Here is a 22,451-nt window from a genome sequence, read left to right as displayed (position 1 = left end):
AAGAGTAAGTTATAAGCTAATTGCCAAATAAATACTAAATCTAGGATAGTGCAGCAATTTTTGAAGAAATATGGACAACTGACTTCTAGTATGTATGCATTATGTTTTGGTATGAAAAACTATTATAGAATAGTCTCTACCAGGAATTTAGAAGAAAGCGCATGTATATCCGAGTCTTTATCCTATGTGATTTATAGGATAAATTATTGATCTAGATCTACCAAATTTTTGAAACGTACATTGGAGAATGAGAATGCGCTTTTCACTATTCTTTTTAGAAATTAATTAATTAAAAATTAAGCAAAATGTTGAAATTTTTTCATTATAACACTCGAGAAAATAATTGCACAAAATTGATTATTATTGTTTCATTTATTTATCATGTTGTATCTATTGTATCATAAATTCTAAAAAATTTCATTTTTAAGGATACCTATTTATTTATCATACAAATTTTCGATGAATTGTAAAAATATTCTTAAATATATTTTTTTGCATAATTTTCGAAATAGTGGAATACTTGGAATAAATTTCAAATCATTTTCCTTCTTTTATATCAAAGGATTCAATAATGTAATTTTTTCTATTGTTGATAACTAAAGAAGAATTTCGCTTATTTTCTGTACAATTTACTTGAGGAGATGGATAGTGAAGTTAAACTTCCTCAAGAGATAACATGTAATATGCAGTATATTGCTCAAACACTTCAATTCTTAAGAACCTTAAAATGTCTTGAGATTTCACTTAATTAGGAAGACTCATATACCTCAATAACTGCAATAACACTGCTTTAACGTTTGCAACAATTGGATACCTAAAAATATTAGCAAATACTTTAATTTTTATGCTTTTACAAAAATACTCACGAAAGAATCATGAACAGTTATGCATAAAATATTTATGCGAATTTAAATACAGCTAATATTTCCTGCAAACCTTTTATTCTAAAATAAATTGTAAAAGTGACTAGTTTTAGAATAATTCGTTGTGATTTTTATTAAAATATATTTCGACAATTCTAGAACTTCCATAGATTCTTAAATGTTTTATGCATATTTTAATTTTTTTTTTCATAATCTAGATATGGGGAAAAAATTGCTAATGAAATTACTTTGTTCCAGTGATTCCTTTTATAAGATCGGAACACAGCTAAAACATCATAACTAAACATATGGTAAAAAAAAAAAAAAAAAAAAAAAAAACATTGAAAATAGTCATTGTTGGCTTGTAATTGAAAGCATAGCATTGCAACATAAATTGTGTGCAGTATATTCATACTTCTTTTTCAAGAATGTTTGCAATGTTTCAAAATCTTAAGATCAAATCAAGCATCAATTTTACTTTGCAATGACTCAGAGCAGAAGAAAGCAATTACGTCAACCCAGCGTAAAATTTTTGCTTGATATAACTTTGCAAAAAACGGTATGGGTGCGGTCTTTTTTTAAGAGAAAAATACATTTCTGATCGGGGCGGCGAATCAACCAACACAACAATGGAATGCATGCAATCCGATTTCACTCTCAGATTTGTTCCTATCTCGAGAAATCGAAACGCGTTAAAAATCGGACTCGGGCCTTGTTGATCGAACTGCTTCCAAGACGTAAACAAGGTCTGGATCGTTGGGTCCGACTCTTTTGTCCAATCTTTGAAGGAAGTCCAACATTTACAAAGACGACGAGGAAGAATAGGATCAGGAATCTTTTGTCGACAACAAAACCTCCTTATTCCTCGACCCGTGAACGGGGTCAGGGGTCAGTCGGGGACCCTTTTCCAAAAAAGAGCATCGTCGGTGACCCCCTCCTGGTAATTGCGGGGGTGACAGGGGTGCCGGATGAAAAGGGACACCCAATGCCCAATAATAGCACCCTGGAACTGGACTCGCGATTACCAGTGGATTGGAAGAGGTGGATGATATCCCGGGCTCACGCTGGGAATAGGGTCCTCTTGTTCATAAGAGGGGGTTAGAATCCATAATTCGCGGATGGGAGGATCCAGAAATGGAATCGGCTTAATGCCCCAGTGGAGATTTGGGACTGTAATCTGGGTACTTAGCTTCCCCTGGATGGATTTGCTTTTTGATAGTTGGGTCAATGATCCTCCCAGAATCTTTCTTGTAAGAAGTAATGCTGATGGATATAAATTATGCTTTACGCTAATAAGGGGTTTTAAAGATTCATTGCTTTATTTTCTTACGTTTAATGGTCTTTAAGAAGGTTTATTTTAATCTTTTAAAAGGGAATATGACCTGCATTCATGTTTTTATTGATAGCTTAAGGTTGGAGCAAAGTGTTTGTAAACATTTTGGTGAAAAGGTAGCTCTTTGCAGGCTGAAAATGATTCAGGATTTATTGCAACTCCTTTTGGATATATTTTTATATTTTTTTCTTCAGGATCCTACCTAAATGAAAGCTATTTTGTCATTTGCATTATCCTTTGTAAACTAAAGGAATCTCCTATTGAAAATAACAGTGGACTTCTGTTTGCTTACGAGGAATGGCATTTTATTCTAACGGCTTTAAGTAGGTTCCAGAATAGGATCTATTTTTCTGATGATGTATGATCTCTCTTTTACTTTCGAGTTTGATGCAGCATTTATCCATCAATAAAAATTTTATCCTCATTCTAAGAAAGAATTGATGTTGTGCTTATATCTAAATATACTTATATATATATATATATATATATATATATATATATATATATATATATATATATATATATATATATATATATATATATATATATATATATATGTTTAGTAGTACATCGTACAATGGCATGATTAACAGACTTTATATGGATTGGAATATTTCTTTAATAAATGTAAATTAATTCAATGCAGATAATACTGGTATATATATATATATATATATATATATATATATATATATATATATATATATATATACCAGTTTAAATTTATTATTAATCGTCCTAAATTTAAAGGTAGCATATCTCTGCAAATTTGATTAATAGAAATCCAAAACTTTGTGTTTGCATAAAAGAATATAAGATAAATACTTTTTATACATTTGGCCAATTTTGAACTCTTAGTTGCACTCTTAGTCTACAAAGAGAAAATATTGTAAGCATCAAAAATGTTAAACTTGTGAATTTGATGAATCTTTATAATTCAGATTTCCTAAAAATACCCTTTTGGAACTATGGCAGTTTTTCACCGTCTGTGACTTTCCCCTATGGTTGTCTAATTCCTACAGTTTGTTTATGAACAGGGTTAATAAGAAACACTTTTGCACTAAGCTGTTAAAATTCGGTATCACCAAAGTGTAGATGCGCATTTGAATTCGGATCCAGATTCATCTGTTGTTGGGTTGATGTTGTGACTTAGGCACTTTACAAGCCCGCTGACACATCTAGGGATTAACGCCTGTTGTAAAAACGTCTTTCACATGCGTGTAAGTACAATATTTATAAAATTTTATAACATAGACAACATTGGCTCACATTTAAAGAATCTAAATTACACATTGTTATCTAATTTTGATACAATCTTGAATCAGTCTTTTGAAGCTGACCATCTATCAGTCTATACTTTCGCATGTATGTATAAGAGATAGCTCCAAAAAGCAATCCTTAAATATATGGAATATGATATGTCATGTTTTGAGTACAATTGCATTTCTTTTTAGAGAGTAAAGGCTTTTTTTCATTCTGTTGAAAAAAAGCATTTAAAAATACATTAATAGTTTTTTGGTATTTTTTATCTTGAGCGTATATCAGCGCTTAATAGCGGCAAAAAAAAAAAAAATCGCCAAATATTACTTTTTAACAAGCTCTTGCATCATTATTGTTGGCAAATGACGTACAATTAATAAACATGTTCCAATTTTCTTTACTATACTACTAAATACCAAATTCTTCTGATCGGAATTCTGAAAACAAATATCTGAGCATTCGTAGCATTCTTTGTTCAACGTCCATAATTTTATGCGAGGGAAAGGGATTACTCTTTCATTAGAGAGTATACGAAAAAACTGCTGGAAGAATCATTCCAGTAAGTTTGATGCCTACTGTTAAAAGGATGTGAAGAGAGTAAAAAAAAATATCTGGTATATGTGAAGAAATTCAAATTACAATAAATTATTGGAGAGTTATACTATCCCTATTTTCTTTAAAAAATAATACATTTTTATATACAACAGGTGGCTAAGTATATCTAGTTTTTAAATTTCATCTTTACCCCTAGTTGAACACACCGTCATGCCATTTTGTTCTGTCAATAGAAACGAACAGAGTTTATGATTTATCAAGTAGTTTAACACATCCCTCTCTATATCCTCTCACCCAAGTACAGTGAAATCATTCTGTATTAAATAATTTTTCTGTTTGTGGAATAGAAATTTCATCAGAAACAGACATATCGAAAAGCACACTCTGATGAATTTTGATGTATGCACAAATCGGTAATGCATACCTACTGTTTAATGAAGAAGCAAAATTTTTAAAAATATTATTGAGCACGTTTTTATGTCACAACTATGTTTCGAATAACACTGAAGCAGGAACGGAATCAGATGGATCTTTTTGGTTAAAATTTATGCATTTTATAGAAGTTTCCCATGCCATATTTGTTACTAATCCTTTATTGAATCTCGTGCATCAAGTTATAGATGAAAATAAAATCAGATTCCTGTAAATAGTAATGATATACTGGTCTGTTTTATTTATAGATTTATCTTTGTGAAAAAAAAAGTTGATTCTGCTGCTAAGTACAGCATATACATATATATATATATATATATATGATTAACGGACTTTATATGCTGGAATCCTTACATATAAGTTCATAAGAATTAATATGGATAAGTTCGTAGATTGCTTCCATTAATTTGACAAAATTCCTCTTTACAATAAATTAAGATATGCATAGGGCACGGATAATTTGTAGATAAATATCTTTTAATAACTGCGATTTTATTGATAATTTTAGATTGCAATTATTTCAAAAGTCAATATATTTTCTTAAAAAATTACAAATAATATTTAAAAAATCTCAAATTATACAATGACTGTTTCTAATAAAGAAGTATCACAGAAAAATTAGCAGAATGCAAGAACAAACAGTAACTAAGTAGATATGATATATATTCTATTACTTATTGTTCATTTATTAAATTAACCTTTTTGGAACTTTTCCATTTTCGACGTCTTTCCCTCCAAAGAATAGAAGCAGTTTTCTATAAGTTAGGACATAAATGAGATAATGAAATATTCATTGATGATAATTAAATTCAAATTAATTATGAAAATTTAAAGGATTTTTAAAAATTTAAATTACAGTTTTTTAAATTACTTTTGCTTGAAAATATTGAAAAGTGTGAAATATTTCATAATCTAATAATTTTTTTTTTCTCTGCACCATAAGAAGTCGCTGCAAATTGCAAAATGATTTCTACCATGATGATTGATGAGCTAGATTCTGTGCAAATGTGAGGGTTGGTAATATAAAAGTGGCAAATATAACAACAACTGGTAGAAATAAAAATTTTCAAACATTTGAGATCTGTGATATACTCAGTATCATAGTATGGAACCTGTTTCCCGCGATGTAAAAGTACGTAACGCAGTGACCAGATCAGCGGTGTTGATGATCCAGGTTGAGCCTTCAATCACATAAAGATTCTTTAATATAGTTCTGTCAGTCAGATTTCTTCATATTTCGAGTCAAATAATTTTTCTTTTTCATTAGCTCGGAATCCATCATGATGCAATTTCTCTCATATTCAAGCTTTCCTTCAAAATGCGCAGGCATATTGCTTTGGTAAATTATAACAACACTGCTTTAGACCGCCGAATAATGTTGGAAGTTTTAAGATTTGGAGGAACGAACTAATTTATTGGAATGTTGGCTAAAATTAGAACTAATTGGTGGTATAAGCGAAATAGATTGATCCCAGGCAGCTAATCATCCATTTAACTAAGTAGCCACTATTAAATTTCCTTCATTTGTATATAAATATTTTTAAAAATTCATTAAGATCAGATTAAAGTCGATTAAACTTGGAATACTGAAATATTATTTAGTTTTTCTCAGTAATATCAAGTTGGGACAGACTTATAATGGTATTCCAAATCTACACGAATCAATTATGAATATATCTGGCATATATCTTATATCCATAATTAAGTTCACTAAAAATTAGCTACCATTCATTTATCAGGACAATCATTATCTGGGATTTCAATTCATCAGGACAATTATTCTTTTGATCATCAGAGATAATTATTAAATAGGTTCCTGTTAATGCACAAAAAAATTACTTCTTCCCGTGCACTAAACATGTGTCTTTCCATCCAAATTTTCATGGTTTCCTCAAGTGTATATTCCAGAGAATAAATAAAAGTATGAAATCTTTTCCCTCTTTCTTGTTTTCTTCGGAATGATTAGGAATAATTTCTTTAGAATGATGGTATAAGAAGTAAAGGTGTAAATATAAAGAATTTTTCGATAAGTGACTTTATAGCTATTTTATGATTAAACAATTAAGTAGTGAGTAAACTATATTAAACATATAAAAGTTTACCTAGAATGTTTTTTTTTTCTTTTTGCATTTAAAAAGTAAAAGCAATGCGCAAGCCAGTATTAAAAAGACGATCAGAATTTATTGCAAAAATATTCATACACTAATCATTTAATTAGAGAATTTTCTGGGAGAAATAAGAGAATGGCAAAAGGGCAAGGTAGAAGACCTCTTCTTAAGGTTATTATATCAGGTCCAATCCATTTCTTTTATTCCATTCTGCTTAAATTAAAGAATCTTCTTTTCATTTCAAGATTAATGAGCAGAATTACTGCACCCATAAAATCTTGTATTAAAGAAATAGATTTTAAGGGTTAAAATTCTGTGACTGAAAACGTTTTTAAAATTATTACCATTATTATCATTTAATTTCTGTAAAGAAATTTCAAGAAATATGAATTTATTTTACTAAAATAAAAATGAGCACCTGTTTCTAAAGGAAACATTTGCATAATTTTCAACATTATTCACTTCTTTTCTTCATTCTGTTTGTCCTAATTGTAAAAAATGTGACTTTTAAATATATGGGGAGGTACAGAAATAAAAATTCACCCTGAAAGAAGTTGCTGATTTAAATTAAACTCTAAAGGTCAGAACAATTCCAGTACCGGTTTTTGCTACATTTTCTTAATCCTGTAAATAAAGTTATCAAGTAATATTTTCTCGATTTATTTGTTTTATGGGAGGGAAATCTGTCTGTGAATAACAAAGTAAAGGAAAAGATTTATGCTTCGAAATCTTAGTATGATTTTCTGTTTTTATCTCTTTTCGTAAATAAAGTTTTGAAATCATGTGTTTCTATAGTCAAATTATTTCTACTTTAACCAGTGAGAATTGACTCCTCAAAATTTTTCGTATATACTCCAGTCAGTACCAAGGTATTATTACGTATGCAAATGGCAAAAAATAGTTACGAAAGGGTCTGTTTTAGTGCGATCGATCTTTGGCGATTTATCATTGGAATGTGGGTAAATATATAAGCTGTAGAAAAACCAATATATATATTTTTTTATTTTAGACACCTTTTATTGGCCGACTGAAACCAAAATTTGACACAGAACTACAAACCTAGTCACAATATGACATACTGTAACATTCCCCGTTTCCCAGTACTGATAAGACATTCACAGCCAGCTGTGTCTTCGCTTTTAATTACTAAACTCCTCGAGATAGCCAGATGGTGGATCTTTTCACCTGGGTGGTTTCGTATCTGTTCATTAGCGACTACAGCGAAAGACCACATGTGGGAATTCCTAGTCCAAGAGATATTGATAGTACCTTCAAAGAGAAAGAGGCGTCCAAACATATGGATGCTAAATGTTTCTCATTGTGAAAGGACTATGATAACTCTGTGTTCCAAAATAGTCAGTAATGAAAGGTGCATCACTAAAAGGACTTTCCCACTACCGACTGGCGCCGCTGAGGGAGCATATTGCTGAACCCCGATTGGCCGAAAGAGAGCTCAAATGACTTATGTAAATTAAGAGGCGGAGAGTGTCGCCGAAATAAAGTGCGGAGATTTTTTTTAGGGAGAGGAGAAGAAACGAATTGTAGGCAGATTGTTGGACTACGCCCACGAGTTCGGAGTCCGAGAACTACCCCTGGAGTGGTCGTGTTGACAAACAACCTGTTAGTTCCCTCTGGTGGTGTTTCTCCGTATTGATGGAGAACTGAGTTTCAAGATAAACTTTCGCTTTCGACTGTTGTGTCTCCTACTACAGGTATAAATAACTATTTATTCAACCAAGATTAGAACAAGTTGTTCCTTTGTATATATAGGGCTGTAAAATAAAGAATTGTCTGGAAATTTTGCTTCGTTATTTGATCAGTCTAGATCAAGACATTACAATACTTTTTGAGTTATCGCGTATCTATGCTTATGAAAATACAGACCGACTGATGGTTAATGAATTTGGTTTTAAATTTGATAAGTATCTTAATTTTTGATATTAACTAGTATAGCAAATTTTATCTATCTATCTATCTTCGTCTTGAAATGATTGGCTTTTCTTATATACGGGCAGCAGGCATATTTTAAATGGATTTCATGTCAAATTTAATAAAGATTCTATTAATTTGATAACTCAAAAAAGATAAAGCGTCTAACTTAAAGCGCCTTTGAGTTATCGTGTTCATAATCAAATAGCAATATTTCCAGAAACGGTTTTTTTCCCGGACTCAGAGAAGTTTAAAACATGAAGATTTGAGGAAATCCCGAGTTCAATTTTTTTGATAATTTCAGTACTGTCTCTTTGGATGCTTCGTGTAAAAAAATTTTAAACAGTTAAAACTATCTGAAATATTATATTTGATAACTATATTTGGGACATTTGCTGACTAGAAAGAGAAAATATCAAAACAAAAGCAGTATTACTATTAAATTTTAAGTCTAGTGATTAAGCGAACAGCAAGCATATCATCATAAAAATTAGGTTGTTCGGAAAGTAATTTCGTTTTTTTTCTCAACAGAGGACTTAATTGTATTTTTTCAAAGCCAACTTCACATTTAAGCCGCCTAATCATTATATATTTTGACAGCTGATATAGCACGATTTACTTGTGAGGAAGTTCGATTGATTCTACTCAATAGTTTCGGGGCGGTGCTCTTTCAAATACGTCAAATGAAAAGCAGCATTTCGGGGCATATTGTATTTTTTTTAATTTTATTTTATTTATTTATTTATTACTATAGAAAAGGTTAAAAAGCTGCCAAGCAAAAAAAAAAAAAAAAAAGCCTATGTGTATGGAAAAGATGTGTTATTGACAGAAGGCCAATGCCAAAACTGGTGTTTACAAAATTTCGATCCAGCAATTTTGATATATAATATGCACTATGTCTTGGAAGGATAGTTGAAGCTGATGAAGACACAATAATGGTATTAATTGATGCAAACTGAGAAATAATGACTCGTGAGACCTTTGAGAGTTTAAATTTATCGAATTCGACCATTCATGATTATTTCAAACACCTAGATTTAATCTCAAAGATCGACATATGAGTTTCTAATGTTCTTATGGAAAGAAATTTGTGCCGTCGCGTTGACATCTCTGATTTGTTTCTGAAAAGTCAAAATAATTATCTATTTTAGAGGCGCATTATCACTGGGGATGAAAATAGACTATTTGCTTGGTTCGATTTCAAAGGAATTTTTTTGTCGAGCTTCCACCGGACAACACAAGGATCAATTCTAAAATGTATTGTTATCATTTGGATAAACTGAATGTTGTTGTTTCTTATAGCACTTTTCATGGACATGCCCGCTGTTACGAAGACAGCGATTTTAAGCTGGTGGGGGAGCGTCTCGTGTTTTTTTTTTTTTTTTTTTTTAGCAGGGCCAACTAGGGCCAAGAGTACGACTTTGCTATTCACGCATCACTCATTCGCTTGCACAACCCCTTTTTACAGAATGGCACATTAACAAATCTCACAGATAAAACAACGGAAGAACAACCATGCCGAACCCAGGAAGCCCAGATCACGTGGAAGACGCGCTACCCTTAAGCCAGGACGCCGGCACAAACTGAATGATTCACTTAAACAAAAATTGCCATAATTTATCAATAGAAAAGGTGTAGGTCAAAACCTTGTACATCCTCTTTTCTCCAGATCTGGCATCTTCTGATTATTTTTGTTCCAGTTTCTGCAAACAATTTTGATGGTAAAATCTTTATTTCAAATGAAGAGATAAAAAATCACCTAGATCAGTATTTTGCTAACAAAAAATAAAAAAATTATGAGCGTGGAATCATTCTACTGCTAGAAAGATGGTCAGGAATGGACAGTTTATAATTCCATAAAATATTTATTCACTATATGAAAAATGTCTTTCATTTTCATAAAAAATATACTTTTTGAACAACCTAATAATACCAATAAATATAGGAATGGAAATAAATTCAATAAATATAGGAAAGAAAACAAATTTAAGTTGCCGAAATAATTTCTAAAAATTCAGCACTATCGAAGGTAAAACAACAGAGTTGGATACAATGGTTCATTAGGCATTAAAATCGTCTCATCACGAAAAAGAAAAATATATTCTTGAATCAACTCACATGATATCATGGCCATATGATAAATGCAATTGATCTCGTCGTCATAAATATGTTTGTTTCTTGGATTTTGTATACAGCACTGTGTCATTATTCCATGCCCCTTTTACTTTTGCATGATACGCCAGTAATTGAAAGTTGAAAGAACAGCATAATGAAACATTTTCTTATAAAAACACATGGCAGGTAAATGGAGGAAAACTTTAAAAACTAGTTGGATAAATTTCGTTGCTCAAAATTTGATTTTGCTTCCTTTTAATGTTAAAGAGAAAATAAAATCTTTAAAATGTATACAGCATTTTTCAATGTAAAAATGCTCATAAAATTGGCACAATTTTTTAAAATTAATTGCAGAAATAAGTAAGCATTTCACTTATTAATACTGTTATAAAAAAATCCTTCTCTTGGGTGTACAGTGAAATTTCCAACCGATTCAATAAGAAATAACGATACTTTAATCTCTATGTGCACTCAGCGGGCAATTATAACGCTTAATAAAGGTGAAATTTTCCAACAGGTTCAATAAGAAGTAACGATACTTTGCATTCTTACTTTATACACGCTTAAAGGACAATAATAATGCTTAATAAAGGAGAAAAATTATTTTCAGATTAAACTGAATTTCTTCATTGGCAGTTTTCAATTTGAACTATAATTCTAGGAGAGATGACATCCATTTGCTTTCTTCTTTTTCTTTTACAATTATTGTTTTAATTTGTGTATATTATAGAATCAAGTGAATGCAAAATTTCATGTGACGTAATTTTAGAATTTCAATAAATAAATTGTAATTTTTTTTCTTTGTATTTAAGTTGCCATACACTAGCACATTTAACAAATTAGTCCGGTTCTGCCTTGTATAATTTGATGAGTAACTTGCTTAGAAGCAGTACAGAATTTATTTTGGTATAAATCTCAGAATTTTCAATCATGGTGGATTAATTAGGACGCAAACTTAGCTGGTTCTTCTTTCGCAAACTTCCACACCACAAATGCAGTAGTATTGTTGGTTCAGCACACATAAATATGCTTACAGAAGTAAATATTTTTTAGTAGAATTTATATTTCGACAACTTTGATTTTATGCATCGTATCTCGGAAGAAAGACACATTTTTCTGAAAACTAGAAAATCATTATAACTAATAAAACATTTCTGCATTAAAACATGCAATATTTTAATAGGACCAATCAAGAATAAGACCCTGATCCATTAAAATCAGCAATCCTTTCTGAAGAAGATTGTGATGCTTGCATCAACATTGACAAAAATTGGGGAGTAACTTAAAAAAAAAAAAACTACAGAAGACATAATTTGTTATGTTCGGATGAATCAAAGAGATGATGGCGAAACAGAATGAAAGCAATGTCGCTAAAGTGGAGCCAGACGAAAACTCAAATGTCAGACCAGGAAATTTTGCAAAACCTTCAATCCTGAAGAATAACATTCCAATAACATTCAGAATCTTTTACTGAGCATTTACTTACTACTTACTCATATGAAATTTTAATCCAACAAATGATTATTAATTCATAGTCTTAATCACTTTTTAATAAAGTTTTAAAAATGAATATGTATACCTTTCAATTCTGTACATTGTGCCGATTTTTTTTTCTAATTAAAACGAATGGTTAATACAAATGATGCTGTGTGGTCTGTTTCTTCTTCTGACCGTGTATACTTAAAGAAATATCTTATTATTATTATTCTTTTTTAATTTTAGAAATGCTGATCATTTGGATGTAGTGATGGCTTTGGCTTGGACAGGACATGATAATAACTAGAGGAGTCTACTATAACTCCTTAAAATTCACTTCCCATTTTCACCATCCTCGAAAGGTCATGAATGTTCTGTGATAAAATAGGTTTAGCGTACTCAGATTGAACTCCGTTTTGATAGACTATGTGATTTCCAAAGGACTGAATGATCCACACATTTTATAGATTAGAGAACTGAAGAGACTTAGTTCATATAATGTACTTTGTGGAAATTGGAGTAAATATAAATGTGTTAAATGCAATATAGGGATTTCTTTGCCATGTATTGGTTTAGGAAAGGGAGTTATCTTTAAAAGAATGTTGTAACCATTAGGCATTTTTATCTCCGCTCTCTGAGTGTGGGAAATGTAAAAGTCATCAGTTTTCTAGAGAGCGTGCAGAATTATTTAAATAAAAAAGTGGAAATTGGAGAGAATTTTAGATGATATTAACATGAATTAGTTTAAGATAAAAAAAAATGGGAATTAGGACGAAAATAATGAAAATTTGTTAAATTTCTGAAAATTTTACTTAAATGGGAGATTTAAGCTTGAATCGCCGGAGATATTTGTTGTTGCGATTAAATGTGCTCTATATAGTTTTCTAATAATAATAATACAGTTCTTCATATAAATGAATTGTGAATTCAATTTTCAACATTTCTTATTCTATAGTATGACTTTTTAAAACTGTAAATCATATGGCCAATTGAGGTGATATATAAAAGTAATGCTGTCAACTATTTATATTGAAAAGCAAAAAAAGCACAAAAAAAAAAAAAAAAAAAAAAAACCTTACCACAAAGAAAAACTTTTAAGAAAATCCTTTTTGGATAAAAATATTTCATTAAAATTAATCAATAATTTATTTTTTTATTGTAATATTAATTCTTTTGATCCTAAAAGGGAATCTGGAAGAAAGATAAACAGAATAGTAAATGTTTCGGAGTATCTGTTTTATAGTTTATTCTATTTTATATATTTAGAATACTTTCCTCCTTGTGACAAGAGATGACTTTTTTTGTCTCTTAGTAACATAAAATGATAGATTTGAGATATCGTATTTGAATCTTAATTTCAGTGAATACATTAATATTAACTTCCTTAGGTTGCTTTACTAAGAATACTGGTTGTGCTTGATTTCAATTAAATTTCTAATATATATTTTCATGTTATATCTCTTATACGTAGCTTCATATTCATAGTTGCATAGTGCAATATTAACTTAAAATTTTTAAGCATCTAATTGGGATAGAAGTTTAAGCCTTATTATTTTAATAGCCCACACTTCCTCACTTTTTTCTGTGTGCAAATAAGCATTTATAAAACAGTCGAGTCCCATGGTATCATATGGCTATAAAAACTTAAGTATCTGAGTAATCTATTTCGAATTTCATTTTTTGCCTTTTGCGGTATTGTAGTTTGCAGTAGTAAGTACTGATTCCTTATGTAAACTATGTAAATCTCATATGTAATAAGTAAAATTTTTGTCCTCTCCCTCCAATAACGGAAGAAAATCAGGTGAATAAATATTTTCTGAAATAATGAAATCGATTTGAATTTTATTGCAAAAATAAAAATTAACTTTAAAAATGATGCAAAAAAAATTTTTTTTTTAATTTAGAAAAATTTAGTATGCTTACAAATTTGATATCATTAAAAAGACAAATACCCGAGTTTTCTGATGGCGTGAAAATAAGTTTTGTGTAACAATATTTTAGGAAATTATTATAGAAAAATTTCATAATTTTGCTTAATTTTTAATTAATTACAATTTAGCTAAAAGTTTAAAAAAAATATTTCTAAGTTCACTTTCTTATTTTAAAAAATATATCTGTGCCGGATTCAGTAGCTCTATATTTAATGGTCTGTTCTATAGAGTACTAATTCGCATGCGCGCGCGCGCGTCCACTCACTCCCTCACACACACACACACACACACGCACACACACACACACACACACACACACACACACACACACACACACACACACACACACACTTTCTTTTAAAAAATTTCTCTCGTCGAGAAAGATGTCTAATTTTTACCACTTCGAAACATAAAATAATATATGTTATGGCATCACATATATCATCACATATATGTGGCTTTCAATTATATTGAGAACATAAATACGACGGCAGAAAAGAAGGCAAAAGCCATCAGCTACTCAAATAAACAATATTAAAAATATGAATAGCAATTTTTTTTCTTTATGAGTTTGAAGCGAAAAAAAGTGGAAGAAAAAGTAATTTGTATGCTTTCTCCCTTCCTTCCAAAAGAGAAAAATTCTTCGCTTTTAGTTTTTTTAAGGCAAAGAAAAACAGACAACTCCCCAATCCTTGGCCTAAAAATTATTCCGAAATCCTACCGCAATCGAAACAACCACCTTACTAAAAAAAATCCGACACCCAACCCCCAAAGGATTACCCTTAAAAAAAAAACCCAGATCTATTCTTTGGGACTTCCTCCACAGTCATTTCTCCCAATGGTAATATGCAGAGAAGAAAGGGCTCCAAATCAATCCTTCCGCGCGGGGAGTGATGCGGCGAAAGTAATAATAATAATAACAATAAAATAATAAAGTAGGAAAGGAGGAATGAAAGAGGAAAAAAATCCTCGAAATTTTACAAAAAAAGAAAAACCAACCTCTTCTTCCGCTCCACAATGATAATAACGCTTCTGCTGGTTTCTCCGATTACAGACAACGAATTGTTGAAAGGGGGCGAACGCCCGCCATTTTGTCAAAGGGGAAGCCAACACAATGGGGTCAGATCCAAAAAGGGGGTCAGGAAATGATGAGGATTTTGATCCGTTTGGGCTTTCGAGTGCTGCTCTCCCCGGCACAGTTTCAGTCCAGGGGCCCCAGGGCTACTTAGGGGATGCCCTCGACAGACAAGGGCACAAGCAGAGATGGGTCTTTGAACATTGTTAGTTTCTGAGAAAATGATTACCTAATATTCTTGAATTTCAAGAACACTTTTAATGCATTCGGATCAAGGTTTATTGAATGTTATCCACCCACGAGAAAAAAAAAGTAGGGTAAATGAAAAAATTTAAATTTTCTTAGGAAGATTTCAGGTTTACGAAAGAAAGCAAAATCAGATAATAAATATTAATTTACGATAAATGTAACGAGTTTTAACTTTATAAAGCCATTTGTTAAATTTTAGTGAAATGCATTGAATTTATGTCAATTTTTCCCTTTGCATCCTCATCGTTATTTCTACTTATTGGCATTGAATATATCAAAGCATACAAGGTATAAGAACAAGAAATCGGCCGGACCATTCCGGGTTTAGATAAGAATGAAGTGAAGTTGCAGCGCCGCGAAGGTAATGGCACCGGACAGTTACGTTTTGATAGGGCATGATGTCGGGTACTTCGCTCTGTTAAATTTCATATAAATGAATAGAACAGATGTTATTGAGCAGACTATTTATATTAATTATATAACAACCTTTTTAATTGTAAGATATTCCCAAGACGCTAAGCCCCTACAGACAAATAGGTCATAAGGGATCTTCCTAAAAGGATTATTATACCGTTTGATGACCCAGAAAGACTTAAGATGAAGGAGTTGATTAGTTGACTCTAGCTTAGCTTTTTGACTGCTTTCATGGCTCTATATTTTGTAGGCCTGCTTTGTGGAGCATGCTTTGTCGGCTTGGTTAGGACAACATAAGACTCTGTATACCCTATAGCAGAACGGATCAGTTTGGTTTACTGAATTGCGGAAGGTAAATCAGGATTTGCACGAATTACATATTTGGTGTTTAGACACATCAACTAATTCAGTTTATTACATGCAGGTGCCTTTTTTTGCAATTTCTTAAATTATTTTATTTAGGTATTATTTTACTTTTTGCCCCAACTCTAAAGCACAGCATAGTGTAGTACCTTTAAAAACTTGCAAGAAAAAAGGAAGAAAAAATATTCGGCCTCTTTTTAAACAAGAAATAATCGATTTAAAAAGTATGTTTCTTAAATAGTTGGCTGTTATAGAGTATAAAATATAAAATTTTAACTTTTCCCCAAATTAAATAATTAAATATATATTTTTTTAAAACTGCCTCAAAGGCAACATTATCACCTACATAGAACTGTGACAACATACTATGATCTAAATATTAGATTCAGCCTAAAAATTGGGAAAGTATTTAATTTGTTTATGCTTTTCATTCTCTTTCCGATTTTTTTTAAACATTTAATGACTTCCTTGTTTTTGAATTATTATTTCTGGATTAATTGAATTTTATTTATAGTGAATAGTAGCGATATTTTAGCGATAATCCCTTATTACAAAAGATTTGTAATGCACCATTCACAAATTAATATTGTCTTTTAACAAGAAACACCAGCTATCTCATTTTTTAAAATTTTTAGTAGAGAAAAAAAAAAAACCCGACTTTTCTCGCAGATAGAAACAATTACTTGTGTTTTTTTCACATGTAATCTCATGAGAAAAATCAGATACATTAGAAGCAAATAAAATCCCCCCCCCCCTTCTTTTTGTAAAAACTTGGAAGTAGGAGACAGGTGGTGTTTCTTACTAAGCAAATGTACAAAAATATATTTATATCGGACATCGAACAATTAAGCAAACCTTATGTATTATGTGGACTCAGTTATCAGGAAAAGGATATTTTTCTTTCTCCGTGAAAGCTTTTTTAAAAGAAAAAGAAGAAAGAAATCAAACGCACGCAACAAAAAAAAAATCATGGTTAAAATTTAATGGATATTCATGTAGTCCTATAAACCTTTCAGCTCTCCTTACGAAATGTAGCTAAATTGTGTCATTTTTTTAAAGAGTCATATAATTTGAAACATGTAAAAAAAAAGAAAGAAAGAAGAAACGGAAAAACATCTAATTTAACATTTTCTAATAAAAAATATTTTTTAAGGCAGATTGTGTTGCCAAGTATTGTAGCCTTTAATGTAACTGAATGTAATAACATTGAAATACTGAAAATCATTTGATATTCATATAGTTGCTGAAATTCTCCAGTCACCCCACTCCAAATTGCTACAGGTAGCTATTGAATTAAAAAAAAGTGTTACCTAATTGTTTTTTAATCTAAAATATTGTGTTAGATGAAGATTAAAAAAAGAGTTATCTAATTTACAACGCTAAAATAAAATTATCTACTTTGGATATCTATACTAAAATAAGGGTTCCAAATAAAGAAAGAAGCTAAACACTTTTTTTATGTTCATATGTTCTTTATTGTATTTTAATCGATTATTATTATATCTTTAACGAGCTTATTGTTTTAGAGAATTGCCTTGCCGTTATAACAGATTTTTTACTGTATTTTTATATCTTTGGATTTTTTGCTCGATTCTCTCATCATTTTGTTCTAGTCAGCATTCTGTATTGAAATTCAGGGACTCTGATAATTTCGCTTAAGTATTGCTTACTAAGAGAATAATTATCTACTCAATCAATGAGTTATCTAATTCACTAAATACCGATGTAATCAATCTCAATGTTTTGATAGGAATCAAAATTCTTATGTCTTAAACGTCTCAACATATTTCTATCCGGGTATTTCTTTAAGAAACAAATACACATTCATATGAAGTTGTCCACCCAAATTCCACTGTGACAAGAAAAGACGATAATTTACTGATAAATGTTTGCGTCGGTACCTCCCATCGTTGTGCAACCAGTGTAAACACACTCATTCGTCAGGACAGCGAAGGCACCTTGAAACTAACTGCGCCCGCATCAATTAGTCAGGCGAATAGGGGCAAAGATTAGAGAAGGTAAATCTGGAGCTAATCCAATCTTTTGGGCCCCTCTGGAGAGAGCGACATATGGAAAAAGGGTCAAGTGTACGTTCCTATTGTGTGCTTTTTCTTGCCTAGGTGGTTGTCTTTCCTTCTGTCATCGAGTCTTGTGCGACAGATGGTCGTGAGGGGATTGCTCAGAAGGGGACTGTATATGTTGTTTGAAAAAAATTAAGCAGTTAAGAGTTTCGGTAATTTCTCATGATGTAGTCAAGGTTTTTTAAGTTTAGTTATTTTTTATTTTTCCTTATTACCAGCAAGAATAAATAATATTTTAAATATTACTCTTAATTATTATGGTGATTATTTTTAATTTAACGATGTAGAAAAGTAAAACTATCATTTTATCCGTATATAAATACAAGATTATTTTTTCAATCAAATTTGCGGTTTCAAATAACGCTGAAAATTGAAATTACTTGTCAGAATGACCTGAATACACTTGAGGCAATGTAATTTTGTTTGGTGATGAGAAAAAAAAATACACCTTAAACGGTGGAGTTGAGCAACATTTCTTGATATCATAGATGTTTGTTTCATGTTTTCTTTCTTTCTTCTTCTTCTTGGATATTATTAAAAATGTTGTCATTTTTTGCGTATTCCCCCCCCCCAAGTCTTAAATTCTCGTTTTTCAGTAGAAGATTTCGGTCTTACTTCGATTAACAGATTTCTTATCTATGGCTATTTTCCTAATATTTCACGTGCATTCATTCAAATCAAATATCAGATCATTTTAACTGGTGCTTTTCGTTTATTGCTCTTTGAAAATTCATCGATTTCTTTTATCCATCTAGTATGTATATAACTATAAATAAATAGGCAAAAATGATAAACCAAATAAAATAAAATGGAAACGATTATTTATAGAGTTATACAACATACAAGGATGTGATTCTATGTTAAATACTTCAGGCAAACATTTTTGAATTTTAAAAGAAATAATTTTTTTTCAATTATTGCTTTAAATATTAAAGAAAATCAATAAAAAATATTTTTTTTAAAAAAAAGGGAGAAATTAAAATTTGAAAACAATTGTAAACCCACATTTTACAACTAAAAACAATTCTTTTATGGATCCTTATTTTAAAAGTATTTTTAAAATATAATTTAAATTAGAAAGAGATATGTATTCATCAAACTTTTTATTATTATGATAATATTTTAGCATTTTTGTGACAACTAAATAAATGTGATTAAATTTCAAACTTTTTTCCGAATTTAAAATTATATATTCATTGGATTATATGGCAGAAATGTGTACAGTGTGCTTAAAAATTTTAAATGCGTAAAGAATTGATTTTATTGGCTAAATTCACACTTTTAGGCATTTATTTATTTAAAAAATTGTTCTCTCAGAACAAGACAGATAAGAGTTTTCAAACTTCAAAAAGCTTCAGGCGCTTCAATTTTTTTTTCTTTGAAATTCCCTGAAATTTTTTGTAAGAATATAAAAACTTATGGAGAAGAGATTGTGCCATACATATAGGAGTTATTTTTGAACTAAAGTGTATATATTTCTTTTATATTAGGTATACTTTTCTTCGAAATTAGTAGTTTTATACTATTATATGTATTTATTTTAAAGTTCCCACACAAGCATAAAATGTATTTTTAATTTTCGTTCAGAAATTTTTTAAGAAACTTATTGAAAAAAATTAGACTGATTTGGAATAACTTTAGAGTAATTGGAATATTTACCATGGTGGTTATTAATTATTATTAATTAAGTATTATAATTATATCCGTATCACAAAAATAAAAATATATTGTAATATATCCCAATATATAATCTTTTATGGTGATACTTTTAAGGTCTGCACGTTTCAAATAGATAAGCTAAAAAAATTAATTTGAAGGGCACAGGTTACTTTAAGCAAATTCATAATGAATGCTCCGGCTTATTTGTAGTTGCTTAAGTTATAAAGACTTTAAAAAAAATTCCATCTTCTGAATGATTATATTTTAACTATTATTGTTCGTCCAAATGATTAAAGCAGCACTTTTCAGGTTTGGTTATGTGAGATTTATAACTTAAAAGCAAGATATGGCTTTATTGTTCAACTGAAATTTCTAAAAATTCCGTGACAAAATGATATGAAAGTTTTTAGACAATATCTCATTAAAGCAAGTCTTAAAATCTATATATATTTGTAATCATAATTATTTATATTTGTTATCATTGAAGAAAAATACATACTATTGTGATGGATTTTATATTATTAAATTATATTTATGAAGCTCGTATTAAAATGAGAAAATAGACCTCCCTCCTTCCCTTTCTTTGTCTTTCTTTTCAGAGAGAATAAGTAGTTTATAAAAATTTGAAGAAAAAAAAGAAGATATATTAGAAATAAACAACCAAACAATGTCAAGATGTATTGAAAACACTGAAAATGAAATCAATTAAAGGAGTGAGAACAAATAAATTATGATTTTGTTAATGTTTTATAAAGTATTTAAGCCTTAAGTAATCGGAATTAGTTTAAATAAATTTGATTATTTTGCTTTGATTATTTTTATCATTGATTAAATGCGGTTGGAAATTACATCTTAAATGCATTTTCCGGAATCCATTCATTTAACTCAATTTAACCCCACAGAATTCTGCATTTTTTCCTACAAAAATAATCAAAGCCAAGATTAAACAAAACTTATTAAAATTAATGAGCAGATTTAAAATAACTAGTTCTAATAAACTACGATACATAGAGAGTATGCAATACATCCTTGGATGGCGGTGAGTTCAAGTTTTATTCTTTACATTTATTCCTTCAGATTTATTTATTATAGGAGCAAATACCGAATAGGAATCCTATTTCTTGTCATACGTGAAGTAACTGCTTTTTGATTATTGATCGACTTCTAATTCAACATTGCAGATCTTGGAGAGAAAAATAAACATAAATTTTAAACACAAATAGTTGATTGTGAAATTTAAAGCCATCTACTTGTGAATTTCTTATGTTTATGTTCAGAAGTTTGGATATATTCTACATTTCCATCTGATCTGAGACGACTAGTGCTTTTCTCTCGGCATATGAAGCCAGCGTTTTCAAATTTCTTATAAACCGGAAATCTGTTTTACAATGAATCAGCCCTTTGTTGGACTAAAATGAAATTCACTTTCACTCTGCAATACAATTATGGAATCATTCGTCACATACTACAGCACACAAAACTTCTTTTCCTCAAGTATCGCCATTTTTTTTTTTTGTAAATAAACAGTAGCTTCATTTTAACGGTGTTATCCGAATCACAGAAGTTAAACTTTGAACTTTCCTCTATTCAGTGATGAATTACTCTATCTATTTGCGATTAACTAGAAATAAATATTTAAAATCTTCTCATGCAATTTGAATAACTATATATTTTGATTTCAGGATTCTTTAAAATCAACTGAATTGAGGTACGTAATTGATCTGAGAACCACCGAATTGTGTTCTTTCTTTAGTTCTACAAGCTATTTACACTATCCATTTACTTATTAACTACTATTGCGATTACAGAGATCTCATGTTGGTTTGGTCTGTAAGCTTCAAGTATTGTCATTGTTATTTGACTTAGTCCAAAATCAGAAAGAAAAGTTAGTAGCCCTAATACATCTTAAAAAGAAATGCCAAGGCAAATGGGTGTAATTGAGATAAATTTTCTGGACTGATACTGTTGATGCAGTGCATCAAGTGTTTTGCTTCTTTGCAAAGGGACTGGGACAAATATTGAATCATTGTTGAAAGTTTAACTATTATCAACAATGATATATAGTCACCAATTTCGCTCATCTCTGTGGGTTTGAAATCACATTGGTGTTCCTTGCCTTTTTTATTATATCATATATGTGGTGACTAGATTGGTTGATAATGAGCGAAAAAGAATTATAATTCTATAAATGGACTAAAATAAATCTTAATATAAATGTCTGATAATTACTAATTATTTTATGTTTAGAAAGCATGCAGCATATTTTTTTAATATTAGATGCTTGCATGTATTTTGATCATTCTTTTCACCTTAAAAAGGCATTTATTGAGAAAAATTGATATAATATATATCAATCAAAATATTTTCTCTCATTTTTTACAAACTTTTCCCATTTTTCGTACAATAAGAGTTGCGATTGATTGTCTTTGAATTTTTTTGGTGTTCCATGTTGTTCTTTGTCATTGACATCGAAATCACAATTCTTAAATCGTTGAAATCAAAACCGACAAATAGGATATGATGGAGCAGTATCACCATAAGTTTCTAAAAGTGTCTTATGGACTTTTGCAGCAGATTACTTCAAATCAAACAACAACAACAACAAAAA

This window comes from Argiope bruennichi, chromosome 10 (genome assembly GCF_947563725.1).
Source record: "Argiope bruennichi chromosome 10, qqArgBrue1.1, whole genome shotgun sequence".
Classification (NCBI taxonomy): Eukaryota; Metazoa; Arthropoda; class Arachnida; order Araneae; family Araneidae; genus Argiope; species Argiope bruennichi.
Note: the sequence above shows the minus strand (reverse complement) of the source record.